The following is a 19,757-nucleotide window of genomic DNA, read 5'->3' on the forward strand; positions in this document are numbered from 1 at the left end:
TCTGCAGGCCAGGCTCTAGCAAAGAGCTATGGCCTTTCAGCTGGGATTCCTGCATTGCAGGGGGTGGGACTGGATGACCCTTTGGGACCCTTCCAACTCTATGATTCCCCACCCCACCCTTGTTACGACTTGTATGGGCAGGTTTATTCAGGCTGCCACCCTCCACTTTAAAGGAGACAGCAAGAAGAGCTGTGGCTTGCTTGCTCAGTTCTGGCCCTGCCCTTTCAGGAAGCCCAGCACAAAGCGAAAATATTGGTCCCTTGAGCCCTCATAGACATCTGGGGGCTGACATTTGCCCAACCGAGCCAACTCTGGGTGACCCCAGCCCTTTCCAGTCAAGGCCCAGTCAGAGCAAGTAGCAGAAAGCCCTGATCTGTCCAGAATCACCCTCGCTGTGCTTAGCGTTGGCATAGCAGGTAAGGGAGCCCTGAAGGGGAGCAAGGAGCCTGTAAGCCCCATTCACTTTCCTCTCTTCTTCCTTTTTCCCCTTTCACCTGCCTGAGTAAGGAGCTCTGTCTGTCTTCAATTAAGCCACCAGTTGCCCAATTACCAGCAAGTGACAGCTTGCTCGCTGCATGAACTATCCCCTCTCACAGTATAGAGGCATCAAGACAACCCGTGTGTGTGTGTGTGTGTGTGTGATTCATGACAGCTCCAACTGCAACTTCCAGCACGCTTTTACGCTAAAGCTCTTCCATTAAACACACTCTTCCTTTGAATCCACACAGCAACTATCCAGCCTCTGGTTTCTCTCTGCTGAAACTATGAACAGGTACCATACTGTCCAATTAAGAGCAAACCCCTGGGGGCGGGGAGGAAACGAACAGCCACCCTTAACTGTGCTGCCTGACACACGGAAGCTGTCCCCCCACAACTCCTGTGCTTCAAAACTCAGCAGACTGGAGGCAATTAGCTCTGCCACATCTGATCTCGTTTCAGACAGAGGAACACGCTGTCAGCAAACCTGGCAGCCCATAGAAAGCAGCAGAGCCCTCTGATAGGAGAGAACTGCACCGGATGATAATCTCCCATGTTGCTGCGGGTGCTCAGGTCAGCTGGGGGGGGCGGTGCAGAAAAGATGGAAAGCGAGAACACAAGCTGTGGCCTAGATACTGAGCTTTGCAGAGCCACGAGGAACATCTGGATAGGTTCCTGATACAGATGTGCTGCTGCTGCTGCTGCTGATCCTGAAGCAGCAGCATCACACACAGAGTTCCAGAAGAGGACATAGGAATGAAGAAGCAAAAGAAACAAGAAAGAGCACAGCTCTTGCAAATTTTTACTTTTTTAGTAACTCTTATCTGTCAAGAAAGGAAGGTCTGGAACTGCACACCTGAGGATGGCGAAAGCAAGCCTGGGTTGAAATCCAAAGAGATTCTCCACATGGACCAACGCAGGGTCCTGCAAGGCATCCCTAAGCTATGGGCTTTCCCTCGCCCTTCCTATTTCCTGACCCAACACTATGGCTTAGTTTTCAAAGAAGTAAATATTTATCCCAAATGCTGAATTAAGATTGCGTGTGTGCATGCCTGGAATCAGCCCACACTGCTTCCCCCTTGAAGAAAAAGGATCGGGAGCCCAGCAGAGACAGCGGCAGGTGAGCAAGAGGACCAGGAAAGAGAAAGGATCAGGACCTCTTCCAGGAAGTTAACACACTTGCCTCAGACAAGTGTCAAGGAGTCACCTGCCTGGCCGCCAGTGGTGAGCAAAAGGCCTTCAGGCGATTAGATGGGGAAGCCTTACTTCCGGGTCGGCGCCATCGATAATGGCGGATTCCCTCTGAGTCTCTGAGGGACTAGCTCCGCGGGATCGGGTCCTACCGCTGCGGCGAAGCGGGGGCCCTTTAAAAATCACAGGCGGGTGAAGCCTGTGAACGTGGGGACTCGGCGGGCACCTTTTGCGCCCCCCCAAGTCATGAAAGGACCCTTTTTAAGGGTTCGGGAGCGAGACGGGGTGAGCGGCGCGGTGCTGAGAGTCGACTGCTTCTTCCGCGGAGTGAAGCCGCATAGCCGTTATCGGAGAGCGCTGACTTTTTCCTGGGACAATTCGACGTTGAAAGCAACTACCTGTGAGTAGGATTAAATTGGATTTAAAGGAAAAAATAAGCTAATTCGGCACCGAAGCGGGAAGGTACAAACAGGAAGTCTGCCTTCCTTTCTTGTAGATAGATCAAAGCAAAGAGACTGTAAGCGGAAACTGGGAAAGACGTTTGAAAAAGACTGAAATCGCAACATCAGGAAAACGATCTCCCCTCCGGATTGCAGGAGAGGAGGGGGGAAATGTTTGAGCTGTACTAATCTGCAAAAAAATAAGGGAAAAGGAAGTTAAAATCCACCGTCTAAAACCTGGGAACGGACTGCCCTGAGATGAATGCCGCTCTGTGAAAAGCCTATCTGTAAGCAGAGGACTTTTGACAGCTAACTCTGCTAAAGAGATACAGTGTTTCTGGACTTCTCCTGGCTCTAAAGTAACTGTTTAAGTGCAACTGAAACTGTTGTTTTTAGGTGAATTGGGGGACTTATAAGGACCATTTCTTTTTCTAAAAGTTGCAAGCTTTGGCTGTTACTGTGTCCCCCTAGAGGAGGTTTGACATTGCTACAATAACAACTGGGTTAGAGGAAAATTCCATTCCAAAATAAACTTTCAACCGTGGGATCGACCTTGAATTCTCATGAGAGTGTTATGGCAGATGGGAGAGGAAAGTTAGAGCTGGCGCAGGAAAAAACTACTAGGTCTGGCAGACCCTATCGGACAGACACTGCACAGCAGCGAAGGGCTTCAACATCTGGAGCATCTGGAACATCAGGGGCTGCTCCTCCACAGGTTAAACCAAAAGTTATGTCGTCCGAAGACGTTTTGGCACATGCACTTGGAAAAATTAATGAATCTTTGGAAAATTTAGCTAAGCAGGTAGCTGAGACAAATAAACAAGTAGCTGAAGCATCAGTTAAAATTGACCTGAATACAACAAGCATAAATAACTTGGGACAGAAGGTGAATACCAATACAGAATCTATTGAACAATTATTACAGGAATCTGCTTCGACCCGAAAGATAGCTGAAGAAGCAAAAGATATAGCAACTGCTACTCAAGAGAAGATACCACCGGTATACAAGCAATTGGAGGACCACGGTTTGACACAGTCTATGATTGAATTGAAAGAGAAACAAAGGAATCTAAGAATCAGGGCTGTACCAGAACATGAGAAAGATAATTTGGCTGAATTTCTTACACAGGAATTTACAGATTTTTGGCAACAGGATTTGGGGAAGGAAGAATTTAAGATAGTGAATGCATTTAGAATTGGAAGAGGACAAAGGAGGAACAAGGTGAGGGACTGCTTGATTACTCTTCGAACAAAAGAGGAGAGAGACAAAATTTTGAATCTGCACTATCAAAAGACTTTGGAAATTTACGACTCAAGTGTGGAGATATTTAAGGACATTCCAAAACATCTTTTGGACTTAAGGCTTAACTACGGAGACCTAGTTGCCCTGTTGAGAAGAAATAGAATTATCTTTAGGTGGAAATTTCCTCAAGGCCTATCCTTTAAATACAAAGGAAGAAAGATAAATATAAGATCAGTCAACGATAAAGACAGGTTTTTGAAAGATTACAAAGAAGATCTACAGAAAGAAGCGGAATCCGGAGAAGAGCCAAAAGCACTGGAAAAAGGAATACTAGACATAGCAAATTTATCTTTTGGATTGCACGGTCCAGAGAAAGAGACACCATCGACAGAACAAGAACAGACACTTGGCGCAGTTGGAGGCAAAGTGAAGTAACCCCATCATGGCTCTGCAACTGTTAAGTTGGAATTGTACTGGTTTGAACTCTCCTCGAAAGAGAAAAAGTGTTTTTCATCTATTAAAAAAGGAACAATTGGACTTGATTTGTTTACAAGAAACACATGTAACAAGGCTACACAGGAAACTACTGATTAATAAAAGATTGGGACAGGAGTTTATCTCATCTGATAAAGTTAAAAAAAGAGGAGTTGTGATATACGCAAAGGAGAGATTATTACCGAAATTAATTTTTAAAGATGAACAAGGTAGATTTTTGGCAATCGAAATTCAAGTTCAAGGAGAGAAATTTTTGATCGTAGGAATTTATGCACCGAATGAGGGGAAATCTGAATTCTTTAAAAAGTTGCATGAGATCTTATTGGACTATTTGGATTACAATTTGATTTTGATGGGGGACATGAATGGAGTAGTATCTACAAACATGGACAAGGCACAAAGACAGGTAGTTACCAAGGATGGTAGACTACCGAAAACATTTTTTGAGATGACAGACAATATGGATTTAGTGGACATTTGGAGAACAAAGAACCCTTTGGGAAGAGAGGGAACCTTCTTCTCTGAAGCCAAGATGACATGAACTAGAATTGACCAAATATGGGTAACTAGAGGAATGGCACCAAAGATAAAGAAAGTGGAAATCTGCCCAAAAACTTGCTCCGGCCATAACGCTGTAAGGATGGAGATGAAACAAATATCAACTGGCTCCTTCAAATGGAGGATGAATGACACCTTATTTAGAGATGAAGAAGTGTATAAAAAGGCCCAAAAAACTTTGAGAGACTATTTTGAAATAAATATGAACACCAATGTAGAAAAAAGAGTAATCTGGGATGCAAGCAAAGCTGTCATGAGAGGGTTTCTGATACAACAGAATGCAATAAAGAAGAGAAGTCAAAATGAGAAGAAAGATAAAATTTTGGAGAAAATAAAAGAAAGTGAGAAGAAACTGAGAGCAAAACCAAAGTCGCAGGAGATTTTGAGAGAAATAAAATTATACCAAGTACAATATATGGAAATGATGAACCAGGAAATAGAATGGAAAATTAAACAAATGAGACAAAAAACATTTGAATCAGCTAACAAATGTGGGAAATTGTTGGCCTGGCAAATGAAAAAAACAAACAAAAATTAAATACTATTACAAACTTAGAAGTGGAAGGAAAGAATATACATAACCCAATTGAGATTAGAAACTGTTTCCAGAGGTATTTTAAACAATTATACACACAAGGGCCACAGAAAGAAATGGACATAGACCGATTTTTGAAGACAAATGGATTACAAAAAATCTCTCAAGAAAGCAAATTAATGTTGAACTATAAAATATCTGAACAGGAAGTAGAAGGTGCCATTCAAAATATGCAATTGGGCAAATCTCCAGGACCGGATGGGCTGACCTCTAGATATTATAGATCTTTGAAAGAGTGGCTATTACAACCTTTGAAGGAAGTCTGTAATGAAATATTGGAAGGGAAAAGGGCACCAGAGTTGTGGAAAGAGGCGTACATTACACTTATACCGAAAACAGAGACTGAAAAGACTCAGCTTAAGAACTACCGCCCTATATCGTTACTTAATGTGGATTACAAAATTTTTGCAGACATTTTGGCCAAGAGATTGAAAAAAGTATTGATGGAAGAGATTCATAAAGACCAAGCGGGCTTTCTCCCGGGAAGACACTTGTCTGATAATTTGAGGAATATAATTGATATTTTGGAAAAATTAGAAGTGAATATAAATACTAAAGCAGTTCTGATATTTGTGGACGTGGAGAAAGCCTTTGACAATATCTCTTGGAGTTTTATGAAGAAGAACCTACAGGGGATGGGGGTAGGCCAAGGTTTTGAAAATGGTATAGGTGCAATATATTCTGAACAAAAGGCTAAATTAATTGTAAATAATGTGGTGACGGAAGAATTTAAGATAGAAAAAGGGACACGACAAGGTTGCCCAATCTCCCCACTGCTTTTTATATCGGTCCTGGAGGTTCTGCTGAATATGATTAGAAGGGACCAGATGGTTAAAGGTATACATGTCAGAGCCAAACAGTACAAACTGAGAGCATTTGCAGATGACTTAGTATTGACGTTACAGGAGCCAGAATCTAGTACTAAAAGGGTTTTAGAAGTAATTCAAGAATTTGGTCAAGTGGCAGGATTTAAATTGAACAAGCTAAAAACTAAGGTTTTAGAGAAAAATTTAACACCGATTGAAAGAGAGAGGTTTCAGAATGAGACAGGCCTGACTGTGGTTAAGAAAGTGAAATACCTGGGGATTAATATGACAGCCAAAAATGGGAACTTATTTAAAGATAATTATGAAAAATGTTGGACGGAAGTGAAAAAAGATTTAGAAATTTGGTCAAATTTGAAGCTTTCACTGTTGGGTCGTATTGCTGTGATAAAAATGAATGTATTGCCTAGAATGCTGTTTTTGTTTCAAACATTGCAAATTGTGGACAAGATGGATTGTTTCAAGAAGTGGCAGAGAGATATTTCTAGATTTGTCTGGCAGGGCAAGAAGCCCAGAATAAAATTTAAGATATTAACTGATGCAAAGGAAAGGGGTGGATTTGCCCTGCCAGACTTTAAACTTTACTATGAATCAGCAGCTTTTTGCTGGTTGAAAGAATGGCTACTTCTTGAAAACACAGACATTTTGGACCTAGAAGGTTTTAACAATGTATTTGGATGGCATGCATATCTGTGGTATGACAAGGTCAAAGCGCATAAAGCATTTAAAAACCATAATGTCAGGAAAGCATTGTTTAATGTTTGGATAAGATACAAGGATTTATTGGAAAACAAAACCCCAAGGTGGGTGTCACCGATGGAAGCGAAAGCTCTGAAAAGGCTCAATATGGAGGCCAATTGGCCGAAATATTGGGAAATTTTGGAACAAGATGGAGATAGACTGAAACTGCAGAGTTTTGAGAAACTAAAAAATAAAGTGCGAGACTGGCTTCATTATTATCAGATAATGGAGGCATATAATTTGGACAAGAAAATTGGCTTCCAGGTGGAAAAATCAAAATTAGAAACAGAACTGTTAGAACCCAAAACTAAGATTTTGTCAAAGATGTATAACTTGCTGTTGAAATGGAATACTCAGGATGAAACGGTGAAATCTGCTATGATTAAATGGGCACAAGATTTTGGACATAACATTATGTTTGCTGACTGGGAACAGTTGTGGACCACAGGTATGAAGTTTACGGCATGTAATGCTTTAAGAGAGAATATTATGAAAATGATATACAGGTGGTACATGACCCCAGTCAAGCTTGCAAAAATTTATCACTTGCCCGATAACAAATGTTGGAAATGTAAAGAAACTGAAGGTACATTCTTTCACCTTTGGTGGACGTGCCCAAGGATTAAGGCTTTCTGGGAAAGGATATATAATGAACTGAAAAAGGTATTTAAATATACCTTTCTGAAGAAACCAGAGGCCTTTCTCCTGGGCATAGTCGGCGAATTGGTGCCAAAGAAGGATAGAACCTTTTTTATGTATGCCACAACAGCAGCAAGAATACTCATTGCAAAGTATTGGAAGACACAAGACCTACCCACTCTGGAAGAATGGCAGATGAAGTTGATGGACTATATGGAACTGGCAGAAATGACTGGCAGAATCCGAGACCAGGGAGAAGAGTTGGTGGAAGAAGATTGGAAGAAATTCAAAGACTATCTACAGAATTATTGTAAAATTAATGAATGTTAGAATGATGTTGGATAGAAATTAAGTGGTTTCCAGCTGTAATGCTTTAAGGGATTATGAAAAATGGGTTGTTAATAGGTAAAAATTTAACGTTACTATTTTAAGACTAAAGATTAGGCTAAATAAAGAGGGTAAGGATTTGCTGAACCAACAAATTGAACTGGAATACAAAAAAGGGAGGTATGAGGAGGTCCGGGAAACAAGCTAAAGGAAAACAAGTAATGGGAAATCTGTGTGTTTTTAATTATTTTTATTTTGTATTTTTGTTATTTTTTTTCATTTTTATTGTAATACTTCAAAAAAGCTTAATAAATATCTTATATAAAAAAAAATAGATGGGGAAGCCTTTAGGAAAACATGGAAGGCAAACACCCCAACCAGACAACCAATGCGCCCTCTTTGGGGGTGGCCTTCTCCCATAACGCACCTGCCCAAGGACTCTCCATCTCCCTGCCAGTGGAAGAGGGCAGGTATAACCAGGCAGCAGGGCCTTGTGGGTTGTGGCACCCAGAATACGGAGCAACCATCCCAAGAGGTACTTCTGGCCCCTTCATTGCTCGCTTTTACGCAGGCTCTGAAAACAGTTTTGTTTCAGTGGGCTTTTTTAAAGATAGTCCTCTTTAAAAATGTGGTCCAAATACAGCTTTCAATTATCATTTCAGATTATTAATATTTTATCTGCATTTTTGTGCCTTGCATATACTTGTGTTACAGAAAGGCAGGATATAAACTATGAATAACAATGACAATAAATATACAGTAACTCTAAATCAAGTTGATCCCACCTTGAGCCACTTACTCCAGACCAGGCATAGGCAACTTGGCCCTCCAGATATTTTGTGACTACAATTCCCATCATCCCTGACCACTGGTTCTGTTAGCTAGGGATGATGGGAGTTGTAGTCCCAAAAATATCTGGAGGGCCGCGTTAGCCTATGCCTGCTCCAGACCTTACAGGGTTATGAGGTCAAAATGGGAAAGGGGAAACCTTGAGCTCCTTGGAAGAAAGGTGGGGTGTAAATGCAATTGCCTGGGTAAAATAACATAGATAATATAATTAAGTCTGTCTGTGTGTGCAGGCAGGTATAGTAGCAAAAATGTGTACTGGTTGGTAATTTCTACAGATGATAACAGATGCTTGCTATTGCAAGTGACTTGGCCATGATTTAATTCAGCCATAAAGGATTTCTATCCCACCTTTCTAATTCAAAGAAAAACTCAAGTTCTAAAAAACAAGAAACCACCAATTTAAAAACACAAAGACACGCCAAAGCAGCAGGTCCCTACTCTTCGGATAAATAAGGCAGAGTGGCAGAGGGATTACTTGGCTCTGTGATCTCTCAGCCACAAAGCCCAAAGGCCTGTTCAGAAGACACAATTAGCTCCACTCCCTCTTTTTTTGGTATATTCTTGTTAATCTCCAAAGGCTTCAGAATCAAGCAATCCCTCAGCGCAAGGGTGATTCCTAACAGCAGGAAGCAAAGTCAGCTGGAGATACTGGGGCAAAAAGCTCAACTTCGCCTTTAGAACTGGATATTGGGGGGGGGGGGGGAGAGAGAGAGATGGAGCAGTCAGCGTAGCAAGAGAGAAAGAATGGCCAGATGGCAAAAAGATTATATAAATCCAGGGCATGATTTGCTATTCATTCACCATAATGCCAAATGAATTCTACTTCAGCTGCATTTAAGTACTGTGTGTCTGAAGAACAGAAAACAAGACCTAAAGCAGGGAGAAGTCAGTGACATGCCATCCTTGAAAAAGCTGTTCTCCTGCACTTTTCTTACAAAAGCCATGTTCTGAATCGTTTTTCCAGCCACGTCCTGAGCAGGCCCACTGTTCTGGCCACAGGGAAGTCCTGTCCCTGGTAATTCCGGAAAGCATTCCTGGGCATTTCCTATACATTCTTGCTCTCTTCTCAAGCCTGCAGTGTGACATGCCTTGACTGGGAAGGAAGGAAGTGCCACAGAATCCATGCAAAAACCTGTCATAAAACACTTGTGTTCTTCTGCTCTGTTGGCAGAGATTTTGCTTTCCTGCCATCCACTCAGGCTGAAGTTTCAAATGAACTTTCTTAAAGCACAGAATGAACTCAGGCTTGCTAGAGAGGTTAAAAGCAACAAAAAAGGCTTTTATGGGTATGTTCGTAGCAAAAGGAAGAACAAAGAAACAGTGGGGTCACTCAGAGGAGAAGATGGTGAAATGCAAACAGGGGACACAGAAAGGGCTGAACTCCTCAATGCCTTCTTTGCCTCAGTCTTCTCCGATAAAGAAAACAATGCCCGACCTGAAGAATTTGGAGCAAATGATTCAGCAGAGGAAACACAGCCCAGAATAACTAAGGAGATAGTACAAGAATACTTGGCTAGTTTAGATGTATTCAAGTCTCCAGGGCCAGATGAACTGCATCCAAGAGTATTAAAAGAACTGGCAGATGTGATCTCAGAACCACTGGCAGTCATCTTTGAGAATTCCTGGAGAACAGGCGAAGTCCTGGCAGACTGGAGGAGGGCAAATGTTGTCCCTATTTTCAAAAAGGGGGAAAGAGAGGACCCAAATAATTACCGCCCAGTCAGTCTGACATCAATACCAGGGAAGATTCTGGAGCAGATCATTAAGCAAACAGTCTGTGAGCACCTAGAAAGGAATGCTGTGATCACCAATAGTCAGCATGGATTTCTGAAAAATAAGTCATGTTAGACTAACCTGATCTCGTTTTTTGACAGAATTACAAGCCTGGTAGATGAAGGGAACGCAGTGGATGTAGCCTACCTTGATTTCAGCAAGGCATTTGACAAGGTGCCCCATGATATTCTTGTAAAGAAGCTGGTAAAATGCGGTCTTGACTATGCTACCACTCAGTGGATTTGTAACTGGCTGACTGACCGAACCCAAAGGGTGCTCATCAATGGTTCCTCTTCATCCTGGAGAAGAGTGACTAGTGGGGTGCCACAGGGTTCTGTCTTGGGCCCGGTCTTATTCAACATCTGTATCAACGACTTGGATGATGGACTCAAGGGCATCCTGATCAAATTTGCAGATGACACCAAACTGGGAGGGGTGGCTAACACCCCAGAGGACAGGATCACACTTCAAAATGACCTTGACAGATTAGAGAACTGGGCCAAAACAAACAAGATGAATTTTAACAGGGAGAAATGTAAAGTATTGCACTTGGGCAAAAAAATGAGAGGCACAAATACAAGATGGGTGACACCTGGCTTGAGAGCAGTACATGTGAAAAGGATCTAGCAGTCTTGGTTGACCACAAACTTGACATGAGCCAACAGTGTGACGCGGCAGCTAAAAAAGCCAATGCAATTCTGGGCTGCATCAATAGGAGTATAGCATCTAGATCAAGGGAAGTAATAGTGCCACTGTATTCTGCTCTGGTCAGACCTCACCTGGAGTACTGTGTCCAGTTCTGGGCACCACAGTTCAAGAAGGACACTGACAAACTGGAACGTGTCCAGAGGAGGGCAACCAAAATGGTCAAAGGCCTGGAAACGATACCTTATGAGGAACGGCTAAGGGAGCTGGGCATGTTTAGCCTGGAGAAGAGGAGGTTAAGGGGTGATATGATAGCCATGTTCCAATATATAAAAGGATGTCACATAGAGGAGGGAGAAAGGTTGTTTTCTGCTGCTCCAGAGAAGCGGACACGGAGCAATGGATCCAAACTACAAGAAAGAAGATTCCACCTAAACATTAGGAAGAACTTCCTGACAGTAAGAGCTGTTCGACAGTGGAATTTGCTGCCAAGGAGTGTGGTGGAGTCTCCTTCTTTGGAGGTCTTTAAGCAGAGGCTTGACAACCATATGTCAGGAGTGCTCTGATGGTGTTTCCTGCTTGGCAGGGGGTTGGACTCGATGGCCCTTGTGGTCTCTTCCAACTCTATGATTCTATGATTCTATGATTCTACAACTGCACCAGAAGAACAGGTAACATGAGGAAACAGATTTTTTTCCAAAAAGGCGCCAACTTCCCTTCATTAGAAAGGAACCTCAAGGAAGAGAAGAGCATGCCAGCACCACCTGCCAGACTGCTGAGCCTGGCGTTGCGCCAGGACAGTGGCTCCTTCCATTTATGCCATCATGCCTTTGGGTGGCAAATTCCTGAACACCAGCTATCTCTCCTTTGGACACAGAGTCAAAATGACAGAGCATAGGTTCAGGACGGCATTCTGCACTTCCATAATGAATCATAGCTCAACTACTGTGGATCCCAGCTTCCCACAAACTCCTTTTCCAAAACACATTGCTACATGATAGCTGAAGAGAGACCTCTCCAATACAGTCATACCTCATGTTACGTTTGCTTCACGTTACGTTCTTTCAGGTTACGTCCCATGGCGACCAGGAAGTACTGGAAAGTGTTACTTCTGGGTTTCGCCACTTGCGCATGCACAGAAGTGCAAAATGACGTCACACGCATGCGCAGAAGCACTGAATCACAACCTGCGCGTGCGCAGACGCGGCACTGCGGGTTGTGCTCTTTTCATGTTGCGAACGGGCCTCCGGAATGGATCCCGTTCATAACAGCAGCATTCTGGGTATTTAAAGATTATTTAGAGGGTCAGAAGAAGATAAAATCAAGTTCATTTAACAAAGAAACTGCACTGTAGACAGCAAGTTCATTTGGGAGATGAGATTCCTTGTCGCTCCCCAATCCTCACACCTCACATCCAAGGCAATTTTTGCTGAACAGTCTAAGGTTGTGACACACAGGAGGCAGAGAAGCATCCCGGATTCCCTGGAGGCTGCACAGAGCCCAGTGGACAAACACGCTTTGCTTCTCAAGTGGGAGCTGCAACCCAAGAAAGAACAGTTTTCTTTCTTTCTTACAGCTAACTGGTTTAATGAATCATATAACCTGATGTGTCCCATTTGCAAACTGAGTTTCATGAACAGAAATCCATCTTCTGCAGTGCTTTTGCCAGCCACATACAATTTGCGAGATCCTGGGAGTTTTCAGAAAGTTTAGAATGATTCCATTATCTCCCACTGGGTTTGCAGGTTAAGCCATTACTAGATTTAAAGTCAGGAATACAGGACGGTACAATCTGAAAGTTTGTATGCCCACCTTAGCAGTTCAAAAGCACGTCAAAGTGCAAGTAGAGAAACAGGTACCGCTCCGGCGGGAAGGTAAACGGCGTTTCTGTGCGATGCTCTGGTTCGCCAGAAGCGGCTTAGTCATGCTGGCCACATGACCGGGAAGCTCTACGCCGGCTCCCTCGACCAATAAAGCGAGATGAGCGCTGCAACCCCCGAGTCGTCCGCAACTGGACCTAACAGTCAGGGGTCCCTTTACCTTTACCTTTGTTTTTAATCAGAAAAGGCTGCTCCTGAAGATGGTTTGGAAACTTCAGCTGCTGCAGAATTTGGCAGACAGGTTGCTCATCGGGGAAAGATGGTTTGAGCATCTCACACCGATCCTGGTTCGACTGCACTGGCTGCCCATTAGTTTCCACGCCCAATTCAAAGTGCTGGTTTTGATCTACAAAGCCTTTAATGGCGCAGGAGCAGAATAGTTCAAGGACGGCCTCTTTCCATATGCACCAACCTGGACCCCGAAATCATCCTCCGAGGCCCTTCTTCGTGTGCCTCCTCCACAAGATGTCCGTAGGGTGGCAACATGAGGACAGGGCCTCTTCTGCAGTGGCTCCCCATTTGTGGGATGCTCTCCGCAGGGGTTGTTACATATATTTTAGGTGCCAGGTGAAAACTTTCCTCTTCAACCACACTTTGGGCTGGTTAATATTCTATAGCCGGGGGGGGGGGTTATTGTTTTGCTGTTTTTAACTATTCATTTGTGTTTTTATCTTGTATTTTTAACGTGTGAACCGCCCTTTTGATGAATGGTGGTATATAAATCTAATAAATAATATTTAAAATAAAGCCAGGCCTCAGTCAGAGCCATTCTAGAAAGGGCCCAGCTCCTCGGCTACTCAAAGGCAGCTACAGACCAGCCACTGATACTTAGCTTGAAGAGTAACTTCTACTCCCAGCAGAACTTCCTCTCTCTCGCCTTGTGCTGGGCTGCATTGGCCAGGCCTGCAAACGCTTTACGAACAAACCCCGCTCCAAAAATTCTCTGCTTCCTCCTCCCCCTAATTTCCATTTCAAAATTATATATAGCCAAGTGCAAAGGAAAATAGATAACTTTGGGGAATCTACCTTTCCCAGTATCTTATTTTGCCCAAACACCAAAAATATCCTTCCTAGATAATACACTCATCAAATTTCTGGATTTTTTCATTCAGTACTTCCTCCGGCAGAAATGTTTTTGCTTTAATATGGGAAACTGATTTGGTTCACATCATGTATGAGGCCGTTGGCAGCTGGCCGTGAATGAGCGTGACAAATCGGATATTATGACATAAATTAGAATGTGGCTGTTACTGAAGAAAATGTGATGTCCGTGATGAATCCTTGCAGAAGGCTGAGAGGCTCAGCAGTTCAGTGAGCCTGAAATCAAGGGCCGCAGCTAGAGGCTTTTGCGGGCAACTGACCTTTTCAGGTTCAACCTCACAAACAGAAATAAATCACAGAATCCTCTAAAGACATTCTCTTTTCCAGCTCTGTGCCAGAGGCTGGGCTCCGAAAGAGGAAGGGCTGCAGAAGGTGCAGCCACAAGTGGCGCTCAGTCTAGTGGGACAAGGTGGAAGCACCAGATAGGGAATGAGGTCCTTGGGAAGGATCCTGGCCACAGGAATGAAAGAGAGGGGGCAGCCGTGGCCGGAGGAACGGTAGCTCAATGGCAAAGGAAGCAGATGGTCCAATCCCCGGCCTCTCCAGTTCAAAGGACTGTGCTTGGGGCTCTTGAAAGCCCCTCCCAGCATGAGAAGACAACAGGGGCAAATAGGCTGGCTTGGGATAAGGCAACTTCCTATTGCTGCAGGTTTATATACTTATGTATGTGTTATTTATTTTATATATAAAAGACCTTAGAATTCCTGTAACCCTATGTTCCTGTCCTTCCTGTAGCCATGGAATCAAGCCGAGAGCAGGTAACCAAGGCTGGAAGAGTCCTCAGAACATCAATGAACTGACAGCAGTAACCTTTCCCTGAGCAGGTAGCTGCCAACTGCAGAAGCTGTGGCTTTGGTTCCACATCTAGGCTCCAGACTGCAGCTGTGCAATCAGGCCTTTGCTTCAAGCCACATGCAGCTCTTCCAGCGACTGGGACCTGGTCTGGCAAGCACTGGCAGATTCAGCATCTGACCCTATGAGACTCCCTTCTGGGGTTTTTTTGGTCAATTGTGAAATGGCAACCCCATTGCCAATTTGCTCAACCTTCCCCCTCTGCCTTGCCCAGACCACACCTGGATCATGGCTCGATGAAAGAGCACAAACTGCCCATGGTTCAATCCCTGATTGATTCCCTTATTTATGTAAATATTCCTATTTAAAAGATCCAGGTAGCAGGGCTGGGAAGGCCCTTTCTGCCTGAGATGAGGCAGAGCCCTGCCAGTCCAAGGGAACATGGCTGAGCTAGGTGGAACAACAGCCAAGTTATGTGGCAGCTTCCTGCGATCCTCATCTCTGTCCACTGCCTGGGAGTTGGCTAGACCAGAACCGTCCCTTGCTGTCCATAGGACGACTTTTTGTCCATCTGAGCTGGCACTGAGAATCAGAGGCAGCGAGGGAAATGGATGAAGCCCATCACTGGTGAGCTGTGATTAACTGTTGGCTATTTAGGAAAAGGTGGCCATCCTTGGAAGCATCCCTGGAAACCTGACTAAGGCTGCCTGGCACACTGGTTCTTACCATTGCAGGACCCCCTGGGTAAGCACGCACCCCCATGACTCCTTTGGGAGAAAGGGAGGGATATAAATTTAATTTATTAATAAGTACACTTCCATCAACTGGTCAGTTGTGCCAAGATACACAACTGGCATGCACACAGCAAATAGAAAGCTCACTTCCTTATTACTAAATAAAGTCCCCGTGTAATTTCATGAGGTCATGAGTGCTCTAGATGCTTCAGTGTGTTCCCTACCACGACTGGAGCCAACTTGGAATTTTTGTTTGTTTTCTTAATTTTGTTGTGCAGGGTTTGAGGGTTCAGCTGATTCCTGCTGTTTCCCCATTCAAGAATCATCCTTAAGTTTCTGCCCAGCTGCTGGTTTGAACTGAGCACTGAGGACAGGAATGAAATCTCTAATTCAATCACTGAGATTATGGGATGTTAATCCTGCTGACGCTGGCAAGAGCGACAGGCCATTCTTTCAGGTGACCTGCTTCCCCAAACAAAAAAAAAGTGGAGGGGAGGGGAACTTAAACTGTAATTTAGGCCATTTTAAGGAATGGGAATATGCCAAGAAGATTCTGCTTTGAAAAGCACATACAGTTATTTCTTCAAAACGCAATTAGGAAGTCAATTTCATGCTCAGAACCATGACTACCCCACCGTCCATACAACCCTCCTCCCTGTCATCAAAGCATGTGCACGTTAAATTCTAAATTGAATTCTATTTTAATTTGCAACTTCCCCTAAGGATACGTTTCTGATTAGATTTGGTTTAAAGTTAAATCCCTTTGTATTGGAAAATTATTTGCTCATGAGAAGCAGCCTTCCCTGACAAGACAGTCCTGCAAATGTCTGGCCTTCTCGGCCAAACTTCACTGACTTTATGCAACCGGTTGGAGAACAAACATTGCACATTCATGATGGTTTGTGCTCATGATGCTATCAGGGTGGTCACATGCGATCGGACTTTCAACATTGTATTATTTTATTGTTGTTAGCCGCCCTGAGCCGGGCTTCGGCTGGGGAGGGCGGGATATAAATAAAAGTTTATTATTATTATTATTATTATTATTATTATTCGTACCTGCAAATGTTTTGCAGCAGTCATAGAACCGTAACATTGGAAGGGGCCACCAGCACCATCTAGTCAACCCCCCCGCAATGCAGGAATCTTTTGCCCCATGTGGGGCTCAAACTCACAACCCTGGGATTAAGAGGCTCATGCTCTACCAACTGAGCCACCTAGCCTCACACGGCTTCACTTCCAATCTGCGCGTGCCCTCTAACTTCCTGCTGAACTTTTACACCACAAATGCTCAGGTTTATTATACTCCTGCTTTTGTTGTGGGGCAGCCCCTTCGGAAAGCAGTTGTGTGGTGGCACTGAGGAAGTGTGGCAGAACATCACCAGTGCACTACTATTGTGTCAGGAACACGTTGCAGAATAACCACAAACACGCAACAGGCTGGAGGGATCCTAGCGTCCCACAGCAGACGAAGAGCTAACCTTTGATTCAGACATAGCCAGCGACATGCTGATAACCAACAGAATAGGAATAATACTTGCACCTAAGTAGACTGCCTTTTCTATACCTCTTCTAGGTATAAAAGTGGGGCAAGCAGACATTTGGAAAAGGAGAGCAAGGACTAGGTTGGGCTTTTGCTCAGCAGGACTGAGAGGAGGCCATGGGCCACTTGGCTCCTTCCTCTTCAGAAGAGGGGCAGAGGGGGGCACAGGTGCTATTTGGCCCCCAAGGTGCCTGCGCTGCCTGTAAGCAACAGCCACACGCTCTAGGGCTGCTTCCACGCCTGCTCTCTGCAACTGCCACCCATTGCCACCCTTTCCCACCCAATTTCAACAGATCATCCAGACCTCACTCTCGGCTCAATGAAGTGCCCCAGACACTCCCATTTTTGAGACATTTGTAGTGATTCCTTGATAATAAAGTACAAATGCAGCCCTGGCTGTGATGATGGGCACAGGCACATCACGGCAGAGGCTTTTAAGGGCCCCTTTGCCTTTAAGCAAAAACTTCCTGCTTCAGGTTCAGTCCATTTTATTGCTTCCTGGTGAGCGCAACTGGGGGGATTAGTGATAAAAAGATGATTCATTGTCCTTCCAATAGCCTCTCTTAATTGCCCCCATTTCGATTCCCACAGGAGGGGGTGCACTTTAAAGATTGGTTTCCTCTTCCTCATTTTTTGCAGCGATGTTTTTCCCCATTAAAAAAAATCCAAAGGAGAAGAATGAGAGGAAACGGAGGGGGAGGGAGGGAGGCTTCAATTAACTAGAAATGTTTTAATTAACACTGAACACTGACGTAGGATGACCTTGCTGTGCGACAAAATTATATTCATTTTCCCGAAGACTGAATCAGGTACTCTCATTTTAAATTACTGCAAATAATTCTCAGATCAAACTCTCAAGAGGAATCCTCTTCAGAGCAAAAGCTTGGCCAACTTTATGAAGGTGCCACAGAACAAAGTTTAATGGTGAGGAGCAAACAGATGAGCTCATTGAGCCAGCAAACAATGTGAAGTGGAGAACACCTTTTCATTGACGACAGCACAATAGGAAGTGATAAGGGGAGGAAGTGAGGGAGAGACACACTGCTTGGATTTTGCAGAAGCAGCAGCCAAAGAAGTGATGGGGAGATATAGGAGCAACGGGGACTGGCCTTGTACTCAGTGCTAGAAACTGAGATAGAAAAGCTAGGAACCAAAGGGCCCCTTAAACTGAGGTTATGGGCACAACAACGGAATGTCTAGGTGCGCTTTTTTTAGAACAATACAAACAGAAAATGAATGAACTGCAGCTAAAATACTATGTTCTTTTTCCACATGCTCTAATCCTTCCCCTGCCCCCCCCCCCAATATTCTTAAGAGGGTCTCTTCTCCAGTCTTTGAAGAGTAGCTGGCAGTGGGGAGACAGAAAAAGGCCCCCCTCTCCTTCCACTCTGCAGTTTTAATCTGAAATCTTAGGCGCAGGACTGCACCCAGAGCTCAGAAACTGCTCACGCTAAAGAAATTCCCTGTTGCAAAATGCACCTAGAACAATGGGAGTTTCGAATGCTGCTTGCACTGAGGGAGACCCCAGGTCCACCCATCTCACTCCTCCTGCCTTTGCAGCCTGCACTGCCTGGCAGGGGCTCGGCGGGGTTTCAGGGAAGAGTTGCCTCTGCATCTCTTCTTCTTATGTTTGACTATGGAAAACTGTAAAGTGTTGGCACCTGGAGCTGAACACCGGCAGAATCTGGACTGACACAGGCACCCTGGACGCAACCACCTTGACATTAGGAAGCTTATGTTCGTTATGGGAAATACATGCGGATAAGGTTGTGCATCTACAGCAGTGACCAGAGGAGGAATGACCGCTGTGAGGAGCAAAAAGAGAAGAAACGCCATGGTGTATCTGCAGTAACTCAACCGGGCACCTTCCTCTGCCCCAGCTGCAACAAACATGTCTCTCCCGCTTTGGTCTCTGCAGCCACAGCAGGTGCTGCAAGCTCCCAACAGTTTGACTTCGCCCCCAAAGGGACAAATGCAAACCACAGTGGAAATGGCCTGAGCCCTGTTCGCTCTGATACCTCAAGGAAAGATCACAAAATCTCCAGAGGGAGGCAGGAAGGAAGGAGAGTCTGGGGATAAAGTATCTCAGGATTGGCTACAGAGAGAGCCACCCAGAGGGAGGGAAAATAAAAGGATCCAGTTCTGAGGGAGAGGCGTAGATAGGGAAAGGGCTGGGGTGGGAGAGAGACAGAGACAGGGCTGGGTTTGAGATGAGAGCTGCGTCCGAAATGGTTGTGGACGTGGGGGATGATTAATAAAACCAATCCAAAGGGCAAACGGGGAATATCCAGTCATGCCCCCAAGTTTAGGACATTCTACGCCTTTCCTCAGCAGAGTTTATTCTCCTTTGAGAAAAGTAAGTGGCTCACTGAAACATAAACTCCCGTATTCTTCGCTCTATACGACGCACCAGACCACAAGACGCACCTAGTTTTTGGAGGAGGAAAACAAGAAAAAAAATATTCTGAATCTCAGAAGCCAGAACAGCAAGAGGGATCGCTGCGCAGTGAAAGCAGCAATCCCTCCTGCTGTTCTGGCTTGTGGGATAGCTGCGCAGCCTGCATTCGCTCCATAAGATGCACACACATTTCCCCTTACTTTTTAGGAGGAAAAAAGTGCGTCTTATAGAGCAAAAAATACGGTAAGCTTTAAGAATAAAAAACAGTCACAAACTAACATGATGAGAGAAACTCAAGACAACAGCATAAGGCGAGTCTGAGGCAAGAAGAGGCTACTGGTCCCTCCTAATGGAACAGGTCCTGAAGGGAGGGTCTGATCCCGGAGCAGAGTCCACAAGCCCACCAGACCCCAAACCTCCAGCTGACCCAAGTTATAAAGCTCTAATAACACTAGAATATGGCCAAATAAAAAATGGGTGGCTTTGTGGTTTCTGCAAAAACAAAGGAAGCC

General features: G+C 44.5%; 2 protein-coding genes across 14 annotated transcripts in view; one reads left to right on the top strand and one right to left on the bottom strand.

Annotated features, from left to right (window-relative positions):
- The window catches only part of UNC13B (unc-13 homolog B), a gene marked incomplete at its 3' end in the record, with an annotated part of 166,138 nt that overhangs the window by 138,323 nt on the left and 8,058 nt on the right, over positions 1-19,757 (bottom strand). The gene's annotated exons all lie outside the window — the stretch shown is intronic.
- PIGO (phosphatidylinositol glycan anchor biosynthesis class O) overlaps positions 1-19,757 on the top strand; it is a 126,266-nt gene that overhangs the window by 849 nt on the left and 105,660 nt on the right. The window lies entirely within an intron of this gene.

Source organism: Podarcis pityusensis (genome assembly GCF_964106645.2).
Source record: "Podarcis pityusensis genome assembly, chromosome: 11".
Taxonomy (NCBI): domain Eukaryota; kingdom Metazoa; phylum Chordata; class Lepidosauria; order Squamata; family Lacertidae; genus Podarcis; species Podarcis pityusensis.